The sequence below is a fragment of the Amblyomma maculatum genome, chromosome 1 (genome assembly GCF_055883805.1).
Source record: "Amblyomma maculatum isolate TAMU_Amacu chromosome 1, ASM5588380v1, whole genome shotgun sequence".
In the NCBI taxonomy this organism is placed as follows: Eukaryota; Metazoa; Arthropoda; class Arachnida; order Ixodida; family Ixodidae; genus Amblyomma; species Amblyomma maculatum.
Genome location: NC_139344.1, coordinates 15,705,709 through 15,722,204, shown reverse-complemented (window position 1 = coordinate 15,722,204; position 16,496 = coordinate 15,705,709). Strand labels below are relative to the sequence as shown.

Here is a 16,496-nt window from a genome sequence, read left to right as displayed (position 1 = left end):
ATAAATTGGGCACATGTTACAGAGGAAAACAATTGAATGTGGGATAAGTATTTTTTATCAATGAAAAAAAAATATATATATATATATATATATATATATATATATATATATATATATATATATATATATATATATATATATCTAGCGCGATAGCAGAAAAGTACGAAAACTACGCTTAAAAGCATGAATGTTCGATGATTGCTTTATTCTGAATGGTAATGAATTCCACAAAAATGAGGCAGAGAAATTAACTGTGAATTTGCCGTAATTAGTTCTGGGTTTTGGTAGCAAAAAAATTTTTGGCATGAAAACCAAGTGAGACTACGTCACGGGAACTTGGTACTGTTAATTATTGAAATGGGGAGTGATCCATTTATGAACTTGATTATGAGGATGCCAATAGAATAATGAAATATGGATGGGACTCCAAGGATGTTACGAGCTTGCAGTAAGGGCGCAGCACTGCACAAATGGCTATTAGAAGTAATGATGCTAATGGCTTGATTTTGCATGTGTTGCAGCGGTGCTATATGTGTTCTGTGTGTGTTACCCCAATAAGAAATATAATAGGTATGTAAGGAAGAAGATGATACAGCGCCGACACTAACGACGATGAAGACGCCGATCAGCTGGCGCGCGCACTGAGAGCTCGGACTGTCTTGTTCGGACGAGATTGTGCTTCGCTCTACGATCGCCTTGTGTCATCGGTTGCCGTCTCCAGTCCTTCGAATAACCCCCAATAAACCCCTCTTCATTTGGTGGAACGTGCCGAGGTACAACCCTTAAACGATCACCGTGGAGCTCCGCAGCCGTACGATACGGCGACAAACGAGGTAGGCCAACAGCAAGTGGCAGCCCCTTCGCAGTCCATCTCATGCTCTCCGGTACCATTCGGCAGCGAGATCCCGCAGTTTTCAGCGGGCAGGGCGACCAGGACGTTGAAGATTGGTTGGCCTCCTACGAGCGGGTGAGTCGTCATAACAACTGGGATGACCGTATGAAAATCAACAACGTCATCTACCTGAGTGACGTTGCTATAGCAACGTCACTCAGGTAGATGATTGAAATCATGAGGCCGACATGCCAACTTGGGCCGACTTCAAGGCAAAGCTGCGTACGCGTTCAGCATGAAGGGGAAAGCTTCACAAGCTACATTCAAGACGTCGTTAATTTATGCAAGCGTGTCGACCCGTCTATGGATGAGGCTGCCAAGATAAAATACATAATGAAGGGCATTGATGCCGATGCATTTCACATGCTGTGGGCAAAGAGCCCAACCACGGTGGCATCAGTATACAACCTTTGCCAAAGTTTTGACGAAATGCTCAAACAACGCCTCTGCACTCGTCGCTCTCCCGCACCTGCTGCGTCCACATCTGGCCTGGCTGTGAGCAGCGACCTTTTGGCTGACATCAAAGACTTCGTTCGGGATGAGGTCTCCCGACAGCTTGGGCTTTTGTCTGGCCCACGCCCATGATCTACAGCCCAGCTGCTTAACCCCTCTCTCTATCCGACACACCATCAGGCAGGAGGTTGCTGATGCCATTCCCAGTTTTGGCCATCCAGCGCCTGTCCCACCTCATGCCGACCCTGTGTCATTGCAGCCCACACCTCTTGCTGCACCATTAAGTTACAACCCCCCTGTTGTCGTGCCGCCTCTACCTGTGCAAGTACAGATGCCTCCCACGTATACACAAGTTACCGCCCGCCCACCGCCGCCGCAGTCATTTGCGTACGTGCCGAATATGGCGCCACCATCTGTCGCCCCACGGTTCCGATCTACGACGCCTCCCTACAATCCTTGGCGCACGAATGACAACCGGTCTATTTGCTATGCTGCGGTATTCCCGGCCACGTCACCCGCCTGTGCCGTCGCACTCTGCGCTCTGCCCCTGCATGCACAATGGATGGCTGCAATTATCAATACGACACCTTGCGCCCACCTTCGGTTACATCTCCAGGGCAGCCGCACAACTCGTCGGGCCGCCAGCACATTCCACTGCACCGCTCGCCGTCCCCTCGCCGTCAGTCCGTGTCTCCAATGCGGCGTCGCAGCGTGACACAAGACTCGGAAAACTAGCGGCCGCAGTTCCTGGGGCACGAACTGTGCACATATCGCCTACCACAAGTCCTCGTCTGTCTCCGCCGAACATACTCGAAGTTTTTGTTGATGGTGTTCGTACCCTTGCACTCGTCGATACAGGGGCCACTCTCTCCGTCATTAGCGAAAGTTTTTGTCGCTCGCTGCATAAAGTCACCACCCCGCCTTCTGGACTTTCTCTTCGCACCGCCAGCGCCGATTCCGTTCGTCCGTCTGCTGCTTGCACAGCGCGTGTCGTTATCGCGGACGTCTTATACATCGTCGAGTTTTTAGTGCTTGCGTTATGCTCGCATGACTTAATTCTTGGCTGAGATTTCCTGTCCCGCCACAATGCTGTTATTGACTGCGCCCGCGCCCACGTTGCCTTCTCTGCGCTCTGTGATGCGGTTCTTGACGATGCGCCATCTTTTTCTGGCGTCAAACTTGTCGCCGACGACACCGACATTCCGTCCAATTGTGCTGTGATTGTTCCCGTGTGTGTACCCTTTTCCTTAAATGCGACTGTTCTTTTTGCGCCTTCTCCCATGTTCGCTTCTCGCCGTAAACTATCATAACCGCGGCGCTGCTGACATTGTTGTTGCGAATGCCTCAACCGCTGTGGTTCCGCTACTTCGTGACAAATGCCTTGGCCATATTGAAGTTGCTGACCTCATCTCGCCGTTTGATGTTGACGGGTATTTACCACAGAGTGCCCACGTAGCCTCCCTAACGACGATTACTGCGTCTTCCGATATACCGAGTTGGGACCTTTTTCAATCATCTGTGGCCAGTGACCTCGACCCGACTTACCGTGAGCAACTGTTTGTTCTCCTCAACCAGTTCCGGTCTTCGTTTGACGTGCAGACGACTTCCTTGGGCCGTGCGACCGACACCACATCGACACCGGCAGTCATGCCCCTCTTCGCCAGCGCCCTTGCCGTGTTTCGCCTACGGAGCGCCGTGTTATTGCTGAGCAGGTCGACGACATGCTACAACGTGGTGTAATTCAGCCTTCATCTAGTCCGTGGTCGTCTCCAGTGGTACTGGTGAAAAAGAAGGATGGCTCCATAATATTTTGCGTTGACTACCGCCGTCTTAACAAAATTACACGTAAAGACGTATACCCATTACCCCGCATTGACGACGCCATCGATTGTTTACAAGGAGCCGAGTTCTTTTCGTCCCTGGACCTACGCTCTGGTTATTGGCAAGTCCCTATGGCTGAGTCTGACCGCCCCAAGACAGTCTTTGTTACCCCTGATGGACTATATGAGTTCACTGTGATGCCGTTTGGTCTTTGCAACGCTCCTGCTACGTTTGAGCGAATGATGGACAACATCTTACGCGGCCTCAAGTGGAACATTTGCCTTTGTTATTTGGATGACATCGTCGTTTTCTCTCCCGATCTTCCGACGCACCTCGTGCGCTTGCACCAAATTCTCAGCTGTCTCACTGGCGCCGGTCTTCAACTTAACCTGAAGAAGTGTCGTTTTGGCTCCCGCAAGCTGACAATACTGGGTGATGTTGTGTCCAAAGATGGTGTCCAGCCCGATCCGGACAAACTACGTGCGGTCACTGAATTTCCAAAGCCCACTTCTGTTAAAGAGCTGCGCAGCTTCGTCGGCCTATGCTCATATTTTCGCCGTTTTGTCCGCAATTTCGCTACCATCATTGCACCGCTTACAAAGTTGCTAAATGGTCCCGCCGACTTGTCTACATGGACCCCACTCTGCGATGATGCTTTCACTACGCTCCGACGTCTACTAACTTCGCCGCCCATTCTCCGCCATTACGACCCATCCGCTCCTACAGAGGTGCACACTGACGCCAGCGGCATCGGTCTCGGTGCTGTCCTCGCTCAACGCAAACCCGGCTTTTCTGAATATGTAGTTGCTTACGCTAGCCGAGCGCTAACGAAAGCTGAATCTAACTACACCGTCACGGAAAAGGACTGTCTTGCAATCGTGTGGGCCTTAACAAAGTTTCGCCCCTACTTATATGGCCGCCGCTTCAACGTTATCACCGACCACCATGCCCTCTGCTGGTTGGCTTCTCTGAAAGACCCTTCAGGACGCCTCGGCCGCTGGGCTCTTCGCCTTCAAGATTTTGACTTTGACGTGATATATCGATCGGGACGCAAACACTCCGACGCTGACGCCTTGTCGCGCTCGCCGCTGCCTTTTCCGGCACCCTCGGACTCGATATCCGAATCCTCCTTTGCAGCCCTTACTTCCGACGATCTTCCTTTTGAAAAACGCCGGAATCCCTGGATATCTTCACTCCTAGACGTCCTCACCGCGTCCTCAACACTTTCATTCTCGCGAGCCCTTCGTCGCCAAGCTTCCCATTTTATGATCCGGGGTGGTCTGCTGTATCGCAAAAGCTATCGCCCGGATGGTCGCGAATGGCTCTTGGTCATTCCTCGCCATCTTCGCACAGAAATTTGCGCCCATCACCATGCCGACCCGCAAAGCGCTCATGCTGGCTTGTTGAAGACATACGACCGTCTCCGCCAGCGGTACTACTGGCGGGGGATGTACAACTTTGTCCGCCGCTATATTCGCTCCTGTACTGCTTGCCAGCAGCGGAAGTCTACTCCGCGTCCCTCCGCCGGCCCATTTCAGCCATTGCCTTGTCCAGCGCGACCCTTCGATCGTGTCGGAATCGACCTATATGGCCCTCTTCCATCTTCGACATCAGGCAACCGATGGATAATAGTCGCCGTGGATCACCTCACTCGCTACGCGGAGACTGCAGCCCTGCCTACGGCTAGTGCTCGTGACGTCGCCTCCTTTATCATACGTCACTTCGTTCTACGTCACGGGGTTCCTCGTGAACTTCTCAGTGACCGCGGCCGCGTCTTCCTATCACAAGTGGTCCACGAGCTGTTGGAAGCTTGCAAAATAATACATCGAACCACCACAGCTTACCATTCTCAAACCAATGGCCTCACAGAAAGGTTTAACCGAACTCTTGGTGACATGCTGGCCATGTACGCTTCTTCTGACGCGTCTAATTGGGATCAGGTGCTTCCGTACGTCACCTATGCCTATAACACAGCGTCTCAGGCAACGACTGGATTTTCCCCATTCTTTCTCTTCTACGGTCGTGAGCCTTCATGTCTACTGGACACCAACTTCCTTACCACCCCGACAGTTCAGAGTACACTTCTCATTCTGCTGTGGCCCGTAATGCTGAGCAGTGCCGTCAGCTGGCTCTTTCATTCACGTCGGACATTCAAGATCTTCGCCGACATGAGAGCGATCACGGCAAGCCCGCTGCTGACTTTCCTATCAACACCCTCGTTTGGCTCTGCGTTCTGGCTGATTCCAAATTCTCTGCGAAGTATAATGGTCCTCATCGTGTATTAGAGCTGTAAAGAAGTAGTTCCGAGTAAGCGGACAGATAGCCGAGAAGGAAGAAGAGGAAGTGCTTTTGCGGACCAGCTGACTAAAAGTTAAGCCACGACCACTCCGGTTCTTCTCGCTACCAGTGCCCGCTACCAGTGTCTGGATCCCCGCTTAACACTTCGTGGAGGTCGCGGGATTTATCTTCTATTTCCTCGCCTTGGAGCTCCGCAGCCGTCGAATTCCGTCCTCAATGACTGAGTCCAGCACAAACACCACCGACCCTGCTCCCTCGGCCCCTTCTATTCCATGCACCGGGGTGCTTCGACAGCGGGACCCGCCGATCTTCAGCGGTACCGGCGATCAGGACGTCGAGGACTGGCTTTCTTCGTATGAACGCGTAAGCACCCACAATAAGTGGGATGACATCCCAGACGGCCATAGACGTCCGACGGTCGACCGACGGACGTCCGTTTTCGGACCTTCGGACATCCGACGGAAGTCCGGTTATGTTCGATATACGTACAGCGGACGTCCGTCGGACTATCGTTCGTGGATCCGGATCGCGTCCCACGGACGGCCGACGGACAGCCGGAAGCGGACATTCGGACGTTTCCCGGAACTTGCTTGCAGGGCCCGCTATTGGTGTAAAAATTTGCCAATAACATTTGTGTAAAGCTCAGCAAGCATGTGCCATGGAAATTTCAGTCACATACTAATGCTCAATGCCTTTGTCGTGAGAGTAAAGCAGACAATATGCAACAGGTTCAAGTATCCTGTTGTCTGCTTTACTTTCACACACAAAGCACTGAACAGCAGTGTGCAATTAAAACTTCCATCAAAGAGGCACATATGCTAGCTGAGCTTTACACAAATGCATCATTCCTGAAAACATGCGAAGTGCATACCAGCATACGGGGTTGTAAAAAAAGCATTTTTTTTGGCTTTATTGCAAAAACTGCATGCATAAATAGTCTACACTAAAAAAATATCAATGTTAATGGCATGGTAAAATGCAGGCTAACTGGAGTATTAAGAATCTACTTGAATCATTTTTTTTAATTATCCTGGGCCGTGACAGCTCTTCTCTTGGGGAGGTGGTGGAGGAAAGGGTATTTATTGAAACCTAATATTTCGGAATTAGCGAGGAGATGATCGAGTTCTCTGTGGGCGGCCTCCGCAGGCCGGGATTCCAGGAGCAGTTACTATCCTGTGCATTTGCTCGATCAGCTGTTGCTGGTCTTTCAGGCCTAAGATGGAAAGAGCAGGTTGGGCTCCTCCTGCAATAGAAGGGAAAATGAAATTCACGTTATCTGTGCTGAACTTTGATTACACATCTCCAAGGGCAACTGCCAGTTTCTCTCAATTGCTTTTTCCAGATGGCACTGTATGCATGCATCTCCATTCAGAACTGTCACATACTATATAGAAAGGTCATATAACTCCAGCAAAACCCATACAGACTAACAAGATACAAACGTAGTTTGACCAGAACCTGGCATTCAGTATTTTAATGTTTTTATGTCGTCTCTTTGAACATGCCACTCTGACCAAACATGGCATGTTATGCTTGCTGCTATGCGCCCTCAGCAATGCCCAAGACATGGAGTGCACATGCAAAGAAACTAAGCATAAAGGATGCTGTATATGAATATAAAGCAGGCCGCGGAAACTCAGGGGCACTTCCGTCCCGTCTAATTCTCCCAAGCGGGGGCGAAAGGAGGAAAGAAAAAGCTGGGAGGAGGACTTCTCCCTCGCGCCTAAATTTTCCCCTCGCACTGACGGCGCCGCCGACTGCGCTGCGTGGCTTCGTCCTCGCGTGAACCGCTGCAACCGTTACTACTCCGCTCGTTTTGAATTAGAACCGTCGTCTGCGTAGCCTGGCGCTGTGAATTCTCTGTGTGTTGGCCAAAGTCGCGATTTTTCGTCGCGGTTCTTTTACTCTGTGCATCTCATTCCTGCTGGCTCTTCGCCCCTTCGTGAGACGAGAGACTTATCGGCGTGCACCTCCAGTTGCGTGGACCCATCTCGTCTGCTGATTGTGCTGGCCATTACAGTCGGCGATATCTGCTGTGTTTCGTGTTGTTGAACTTGTTACCTTCATGTACTGTGGAGAGACGTGCGTTTCGAAGAAGACGGTTCTTCCAGGAAGGGTAGTGTAAATTTTTAATCATGCATTTTGGTTATGTATAGCACAGTGACATGTGATTACTTGCATCAAATACCAACCACTAGGTAACTAGAAAGCAGCTATTTGCTCATGTTTCTACATTGCTTTGATGGTATGGAATGCGTAGAATGAATATGTTGCATCATTTATTTAATTTCATATCAACTGTACACATGCTGACAGAAACAGTGCCGGCAAACCGGGTTCTTTTGTAGTGATAAAGCAAGCATGCAAGATTACAATGTTAGCGCAGAACACATAACACTACTGTAAACTGTTAGCTATGTAAAGTGCGTGTGTGTGAGGGATACCTTGTCGCATCTTTTCATTTTCTGTTTCACGTGCAGTTAATAAAAAAGAGAAACAATATCTGCTGTTCTAAGTGCTATTTCTTGCTGCGGTCGGGTACGCTTGCTCGCGAGCGCCTGTGCCCTCGAGAGCGCTATGCTTGTGGTTTTTCTTTCCATCACACTGTTCCTGCCGCGAGCCGGTCGCGCCGAGGCAGAACGATGATGCGGTAGAAAATCCACGGGCAGAGCGTTTTCCCGGGAGCGGGCGCACGCGAGCGCGCGATCCGCGCTGCTTGAAGCAACCTACCGACACCCCCTTCAGCGCACCGTTTTTTTGGACCAGTCCGCTATACGGCCTCCCCCGTCATGTCCATTTTTTACGCGCCCCCTCCCGCTATAATCCTATAATGGGGAGTTTGGCGCTAGCGTCTGTAATTCGTGGCCGCTGGGAGGTATAGGGAGTTTCACACCCCTGTATAAAGCACAGCCAGAGCATTGCAGTATTACACAGGTACGCATTGGCGGCAGAAACCTGCATTTTGAGCGGTTTAACAGGCAGATTTCTAAAGTCATTGTTCCTGCTCTGAAAAGAAGTGATCAACAATAACATCATTTAAAATTGTTACCTTTTTGTTCTGTAAGCTGCACATTTCGCTGGTTTCCATGTACCCTCTACCGAAGACATTCCCTGGGCGTGTCAGGGGTATATCGACATCAACATCTAGGCTACAAGCGTCTAGAAAGCGTCTCCTTAGAGCAGCTGCGACGAAGTAACTTATCTGATAACATGCAAGCTGCTGCAGCAGAATAAAGATAGACATTTGACATGTGGCTAAAGCCCAATGTGGAAGCATAGCCCGCCGCAGTGATTGCGCAGTGTTCATGCTTCTACAAGAGTTAAAAGTAAAGTTATTTGTTTACCCACAGCGCGATATGTGACATTACAATAGCAAGGCTTATAGTTACACAAAACACAAAAAGCTGACAACCACAAGCTCCTGATGTATTACCGGCAGCATGCAGCATGGATGTTAGTTACTGAAATATGGTTGCATAATTCTGGCAACCAGCTGTGCATGTATGTCATGGATTTCTCAACTACGCATTAACCCCGGGTAGACGCTTGGCCAGCGTCACGACGCTTTGACCCGTCGTTTGCCGGCTCCCTGATAAAGTTATACATACATACATACAACAAATTACAAAAAAAATAATGGTCTTTATAAATGCAGCCAGCTGTTTACAAGAAACACTGTAGCTTTTTTATGGGGAAGGTAACGAAACTGCCCCTGTAAAGGCGCCTAATTTGCCCCTATGTAATATCGGGGACAAAAGTGCGTGGACTACACAAACTGCAATCAAAGCACATAACTTTCACATCGACCAGGAAACTCTGACCATACTTGTCTATGTGAAAGTTGAACGTTAGTTCTTTCATGTGTGCAAGAGAAATAAGGTCACAATTCGTTTACATTGCGATTCTAGTCCAAAATCTCCAGACATACTGTCCAGAGACTTACGCCCTCGCAGTATAAGCCACCATTTGGGTAAGAGATTAGTAAAAGAAGTGTATAAAAGACATTAGTGCTGCTGGACAGCCATAGCTATAAAAATGGTATTGACATTGGAGTACTGCCTTAAGGCGGGACCTAGGGCATTACAAAAGCAAGAGTTAGTGTCCGCTGGTCCTCATTTGAACGAACAAAAAGGGGGGGGGGGGGGGGAAGAAATCTACCTCAACTACATGCTTTGAGTGACACCAAGCCACAGTTAGCATTAAAGATATCACACAGTTTTGTGGAAGATTTGGGAGCGCTTTGCTGCTTTCTTATAGGATTGGACAAAAGAGCTCACCATCTTCAGAAAGGCATGTTATATAGAAATGAAAATAGTGAATTTACTGCATCTGGCCACAACAACTTGCACACGGAGAGTTCTCCAGGCCGCGGGGCTGTTTCATTAACTTCAGGACTCCGCCCACATTTCTTATCCCCAATGACAACGAACTCACACATGACTGGCTAACAAACATTTTGGCATGTCTTTCCACTTTCATAAGGTTCTTCACTCTCTCCCTAATACAAGCAATGCAAAAGGGACAACAAATTCGTTTCACAACAAACGGAATTTAGAGAATGGACCTCGAAATGATTGGCTCACTAGGTCACATGCCAAACTCTCTCCCCTAGGAAATAAAAAAAGAAAAAACAATTAGAACCCATCAAAACGGTGTCCCACGTGCGCAACCATTGCCCAAAGCTTGCACCCTTGGCGGCTCCTTTTACAGGGCAATTATTGCAATTATTGGCGTCCGAGTCAGCACCATTGCGGACCACATCAGAAGAGCCAACCCACATCCTCCCGCTCCGCATCATACCGTCACTGTTACACACTTGCCCTTTTTCAACGCCGCCATCTCCCACCATTGTTGACATCCAGGGTTGGAATCCTCAACGAGACCCCACTCAGCGCGCCTACACTGAATAATTGTCACTTTTATGGGCTCCCCAACAAGGAAGAGGGCCTTTACACCCTTCAACCTGACAGTGTTTTTTCTTTGAACAATAAGCAGTTCTTCCAAAAGAGGTACTCGTTTCAAAGCTGTGCTGCCTGCGGGTGATGGGTCTAGTCAGCGTACTAAGGGCCCCTTAGTACGCTTAGTACAAGGACCCCTTAGTTGTATACTGTTTGTAAAGCTCCTTAAATAAACATGAGCCCCCTACATGACACAGCAACGAGAACAAACTGCCTGTCCCCGCGTCTTCGAGTGCGACAGCAAAGTCCTCGGAAGAGGGGACTTCTTTCCCTCTCTGCCTACGTTTCCGTTAAGCACTGTAGCTGCTGTAGCTGCCTCTCTGTGCGCGTCTCTCCGCCTCCTGTCCGAGGGCAAGTGGGAGACGGCCGCAGCTGGGCATTGAACAGGTGACCCAAAAAGAGCAGACTAATAATGGTGCCTAGCATACCCACCGATCCCTTACAGAAATCATTAAAGAAATGAAAGCAACACATCAGATAACGCTACAATGTTTCTAAGTGCAAAGTCGACAACTCCAAGTCATATAAATATATGTACATCTCCGCACATTAACTAGACAGAAACAGTGCAGAGTAAACTAATAATTCAGTGTCTAGCAACACTATTAAAAGGGGATAAAGGCCACGGGGGGCTACGATTATTAGTACCGTTTTGCCTTTAAACTACAATAACATACTTGTTGCAAGCTTAAAATCACAGATTCACACCTGTCCCACCCACAGCAATGGAACACACATCTGACTCAAGTCTGCAGAGAAAGAGCAAGCTAGACTATTACAGACGCACCCTTGGTTGTTTTTCTGGCATTTCTGAGGGTGAAGAATCTGACTTGTCAGTAGCATGTATATGAATAAGAATCCTATGACAGTAAATGCATCAGATTTTCTGGAGTGGCTTTTCTTTGCTGACCACATATGAGGTGAGCTATAATTTATCCAACTTGGCCTAGGTTTATTCTATGAATAACAAAGCTATAGCAGGTACACAGTCGTCCACTCAGGCTGAACATGCGAGTGCGTGGCATGCACTTTTTGAGATGCCACTGCATCCATCGCAGCCGCACACCGTAGCGAAGAGGCAGACAGCGTGAAGTACCAGCCTCTAGTCCCTCTACCACCCCTGGGGTCCCAAACTAGGGACCCCTTGTTTTTGTCAGGACAGGCCCCCTCAGGGTCAGCTAGTGAGTAACCTCCTGTATTTGTATCTGATGGAAATGTTTTCCACCACCACCCACATTACGCAGCTGCGCATCATAGCAGATGTGAAGCAACAGCTCCTGGTCCTTCTACGCATAAGCCACTTTGCCTTGATGCATGCCTGCGCACCATAGTAAAGAGGCAGACGACATGACGCAGCAGCTCATGGTACTTTACACATGAGCCCCCCATTGTACTTCGATACGCACCATAGCAAATATACACACTACGCCACACAGCTGCTCCTGGTCCCTCTATGCATAAGCCATTTTGCCTCAATACGCACTTACGTACCTGAGCGAAGAGGCAGACGTGAGGCTGCAGCTCCTGGGCCCTCCATGCACAAGCCACTTAGCATCAATGCACGGCTGTGCACTGTAGTAAAGAGGCGAAGGACGTTAAGCAGCAGCTCCTGGTCCCTCTACACATCAGCCTTGCCTCGATGCGCATCTGCACACCGTAACAAACAGCCAGATGTGACAAAGAAGCTCCTGGTTTCTCTACACATAAACCACTTTGCCTCAATGCACGTCTGCACACCAAAGCAAAGAGGCGGATGACGTGAAGCTGGAGCGGCTGGTCCCTCTACGCACAAGCCACTTAGCCTTGATGCATGGCTGTGACGGATGCATTGCTATTTTGCAAACTGCATGCCACACATTCCCATTCAAGCTAAGAGTGGACGACTGTGTAAACGTAAAATACTGGTTATTTACTTCAATGGACAATGACAAAAAGTAACATGGTGGACAATGTAAAAAGAATTTGCTGCATAAAGTTTGTTGAAACCAGTTCTACATCCTACATGTAAACAAGCTAAAACCTTAATGTCGAAGGGATGTCCTGCGTGTTTAAAATCATCACGCTCAAACAACTTCAACACTGACAATCATGATTCAATATTAATAATATAGATAATGATACAATACTCACTTTTAGCCATACCAAAGAAATGAGAATGCAAAAAGATGTTGCTGTTTTTTCCCCGTGGATGACAGTTTTCCATGCTCAAAGTGCTGCTTCCTGTTGGCCTACGAAATCGGCTACAGCAAATGGCATCTGAAAAATTTTTGGAAGCCTCATGCTAGTCTTCAACGAGAAAAGCATTGCCATACAGAAGCAGAACACAAATACTTTTACAACACACTAAAAGCACCAACTGCGGTGTTGTTTTTAGGATGACTAGGTACAGGTTTTGCTGTAGCAAGCCAAATGTTAGCCTTGAATAAGGAAAGCATTCCCATACAGAAACAGAACACAAAAACTTTTACAACACATTAAAAGCATCAATTGCACAAATGCTTGTAAGATGACCAGGTACAGGTTTCTGCTATAGCCCACATCATGTGACCAGTGGTTATCAGAAGCCTTGTATGTGAGCATGATGCCCTAGATTCAATTTATGGCTATCACTGTATTAACAAGCATGGGTTTAAAGCTACTTTAATATGATAATCTAAGAACATGGTAAGAGCTTTCAGTGCGAGACAAGCTCAGTATCATGCACTATAAGGTGCTGCATGGCTCTAGTGTAGCTTTGGCATTATCTCGCTGTCAATAATGCAGTGAAGTTCTGAGGAGCCTTTGAATATCTGTAAGGACAAGGCAACAACAATTTTGTTTTCATCTCACTTTTGCTCATCTCGGGTTTTTTTTTTCTATTTTTTTTTTTAATAGAGCCCGCGGCTTGCATGGCCTCCCAGTATGCCTGTTTTGCATAAAAGAAGGCGTTGCAGGCACCAGAGCTCACAGCCCAACTGTATCGCGGCGGCGGTATGTCAAATTCATGCCAGAACAGCGCAGAACAAAGGGGCAAGAAAAAGACAAGTGCTGACTTTTTTTTTTTCTCTCATCTCCTTGTCCGGTTGTTCTGCGCGGTTCGGTCCCACATGCATAACCAACATGCGCAAGGTGCTGTCCTGGTTTGTCAAAGCTGAAGGAGAGTACTAATCCTTTAGTTTAGCAGCTACAGCCGTTCCCTCTAGAAACTGTAGTTGCCGTAAAACTCAAGAGAGAAAGATCAGCGACTGTCCAAAAAAAAAAAAAAAAAAAAGAAAAAAAAAAAGCTCGCGACGTTTTCACAAGTGTAGGCATGTCGCACGATAGGCTCGAGTGCAAAAGTTTTCTCGTATAGTTTTTACAACTCAGCACGTAGCGCATGGTTAACAAAGTAACTCCTTTAAAGCTCAGGCAGGCACTCCTTTATCAGAGACACGAGAAGTTGCGCGGCTTACTGGCGCAGCGTCCAGTAATGCCGAGAAAGATGGCCCTCAGACTTGAGGCTGCACTTTAGTTAGTCGGCGCGGAGCCATCCTGTCAGTCTCGCCTAAAACACTCGACCGTTCGGCTGCTGTACAGAGCTGTTTCCTTACCCAAAAGCTCAGCACCATCGGTGCATCGAAAAGTTCCACTAAAGAAACAAAAGTTCGGTGAAATACTTACTTTGGAATCGGCGGGTGAACAAAGTGTGCCAGCCGCACCAAGCCACAGCAAAAACAATGCTAGCAGTGCATTACAGCCGTAGGTATTTGTAACTGCGCAGAAAATGCAGAACACGGAAACGTGAAGCGATCTTCCATGACTAAACTTCAACTTGTCAGGTGGATTGGATTGGCTCATTTCAGATATTTTTGAGGATAGGTTCGGTTTCGTTCTTTTTGAGCTTGCTGCTTGCTGCGTCTATTCAGCCACTGATTAAAATTTCACCGAAGCATCATGATAGAAAAATGTTTAATGGTCATTTAACGTTTATTAAAAAAGTTTTGATGGAAGAATTCAACGATGAAACATGCGGAAAATAAAAAACAACTGTTTAATGGAAACGCTTTCTATCGCATCTATTCGCTCTGGCATCATATAATGCAGACTTGACGGCATTACTGATTTATATGCAGTTCAGACGAGCACGACGACTACAAACTATATCATAGCTGTGTAAAACCAAATCCAGTGGCGGACGAACGGCGGCTGTCCGCTGGGCGAACGGATTCGACCATCCGCTTTCGTACGTACGCCGGAATTCCGGCGGACGTCCGAAATCGGCCGCCGAGTTGCGGCCGAGTTCGGTTGTCCGTCGGACGTCAGTGGCCGTCTGGGATCCTGGAACTTAACAACGTAATCTTTTACCTGACCCAAGTAGCAAAGCTGTGGTCCACAAATCACGAGGCTGACATTCCAATTTGGGCCTCGTTCAAATCCCGATTTGTGGATGTCTTCGGTCGACCTGCAGTCCGCAAACTTCGCGCCGAACACCGTTTGCGCGAGCGGGTGCAGCAGACATATATGTTATGTTGAGGCAGAAAAGGAAAAAAAAAATAAAGAGCCCGAAACCTTCACTAGCTACATCGAAGACATTTTAGATTTGTGCCACCGTGTAAATGCATCGATGAGTGAAGCCGAGAAGATTCGCCATATTATGATAGGCATCCACGAAGGCGTATTCAACATTCTGATGGCAAAAGAGCCCCGCACTGTAAGTGTCAGAGTTACGACTACCTTCGTCGCCAACGCATCGTCCCTCGACAACCTGAACCTACGATCTCGGCTATGTCAGGTGCCACTGTAAGCACCACACTTATTCAAGAAATCAAAGACTTCGTACGGGAGGAAATTGCACGGCAATTATCGCTAATTCCACACGTTGCGCATTCCAGCTCGGGCCTGGCTCCGACCATACGCCAGGTTATTCAGGAACAAGTTGCCGACGCACTTCCGCCCCCTCGACAACCAAGTCTACATGCCGCTCCACTGACAGCTCCGCTCATTCATGCCGACGCTGCTCCGACGTCCGGACCCACTCCACTGTCTTACACTGAGGTTGCTGCAAGACCACCCTCTCCTACGCCTTTGCCATCGTATGGTCCGCCTTAGCGCGCATTTTTCACTCAGCGCCGTGCGCCACCTATTCATCGCCCTTGGCGCACATCTGACAACCGGCCCATTTGCTTTGCATGTGGTCTCCCTGATCATGTTGCACGCCTGTGCCGCCGACGCCCGACCCCGTACCCTTTCGATCAGAGCCCGGTTGCCTACGCACAGCCGCCGTCCCCACCCCGTGCGCCACCTCAGCCCTCGTCCAACTTTGACCACTTCTCGCACGAACACCGCTCAACCTCTCCGCGTCGTCGCTCTACCTCACCAATGCAGGAAAACCACTAGACGCAGTTCCGCAGGCAAGAACTGCGCTTTTGTCGACAAGTGAAAGTCCTGCTTCGCCACTGAACAATTTAATCGAACTTACCATTGAAAATGTTTGTACTCTTGCATTTGTAGATACTGGTGCTGCTGTGTCGGTTATTAACGTTAGACTGTGCCGCTTGTTACGAAAAGTTGTTCTGCCGTATTCTGGGATTTCTTTGCGCACCGCCACTGCTCAACACATCGAACCACTCGGTACCTGCACGGCTCGAGTCACCATTCAGGACGTTCTCTATGTCATCAGTTTTATCGTTCTCCATTACTGCTCCCATGACATTATTTTAGGATGGGACTTCTTGTGTCGCAATCGCGCCGTAATTCATTGCGCTCGTGCCGAAGTAGAGCTTTCACCGTTGTGCACCGCACCGACCGCCGATAACATTCTTGGGGAAGCCAAATGCCACGTTGCGGATGCTACTGATATCCCGCCATCATCTGCTGCGATTGTGCCTATAAACTGTTCCTCTCTACAAGACTGTACAGTGCTCTTCACCCCATCTTCCTTTTTCGTCTCGCGACGCTGCCTTCCCTTCCCCTGCGCCGTCCTTAGCGTACGAAGCGGCCGCACCGAACTCGCCATTAGTAATGATTCGTTCTATACACCTACGTTGCAACGTAGCGAGTGTGTTAGGCATGCCGAGCCTGTTCGATCAGAAATTTTTGTGACCGTCCCGCCGCTT

The 16,496-nt window shown here is 48.7% G+C and overlaps 1 long non-coding RNA gene across 2 annotated transcripts; it reads right to left on the bottom strand.

Moving 5' to 3' along the window:
- Positions 1 to 6,326: 6,326 nt before the first annotated feature.
- LOC146201827 (uncharacterized) lies at positions 6,327 to 14,215 on the bottom strand. Of its 2 annotated transcripts, XR_014703592.1 has the most exons (4): positions 14,062 to 14,215; positions 12,553 to 12,678; positions 11,914 to 12,069; positions 6,327 to 6,707 (listed from the first exon to the last, which is right to left on the bottom strand). It is a non-coding gene; the product is annotated as an uncharacterized LOC146201827 (long non-coding RNA). The 2 variants fall into 2 exon arrangements; XR_014703593.1 differs by lacking the exon at positions 11,914 to 12,069 and having other exon boundaries at positions 6,330 to 6,707.
- Positions 14,216 to 16,496: the final 2,281 nt, after the last annotated feature.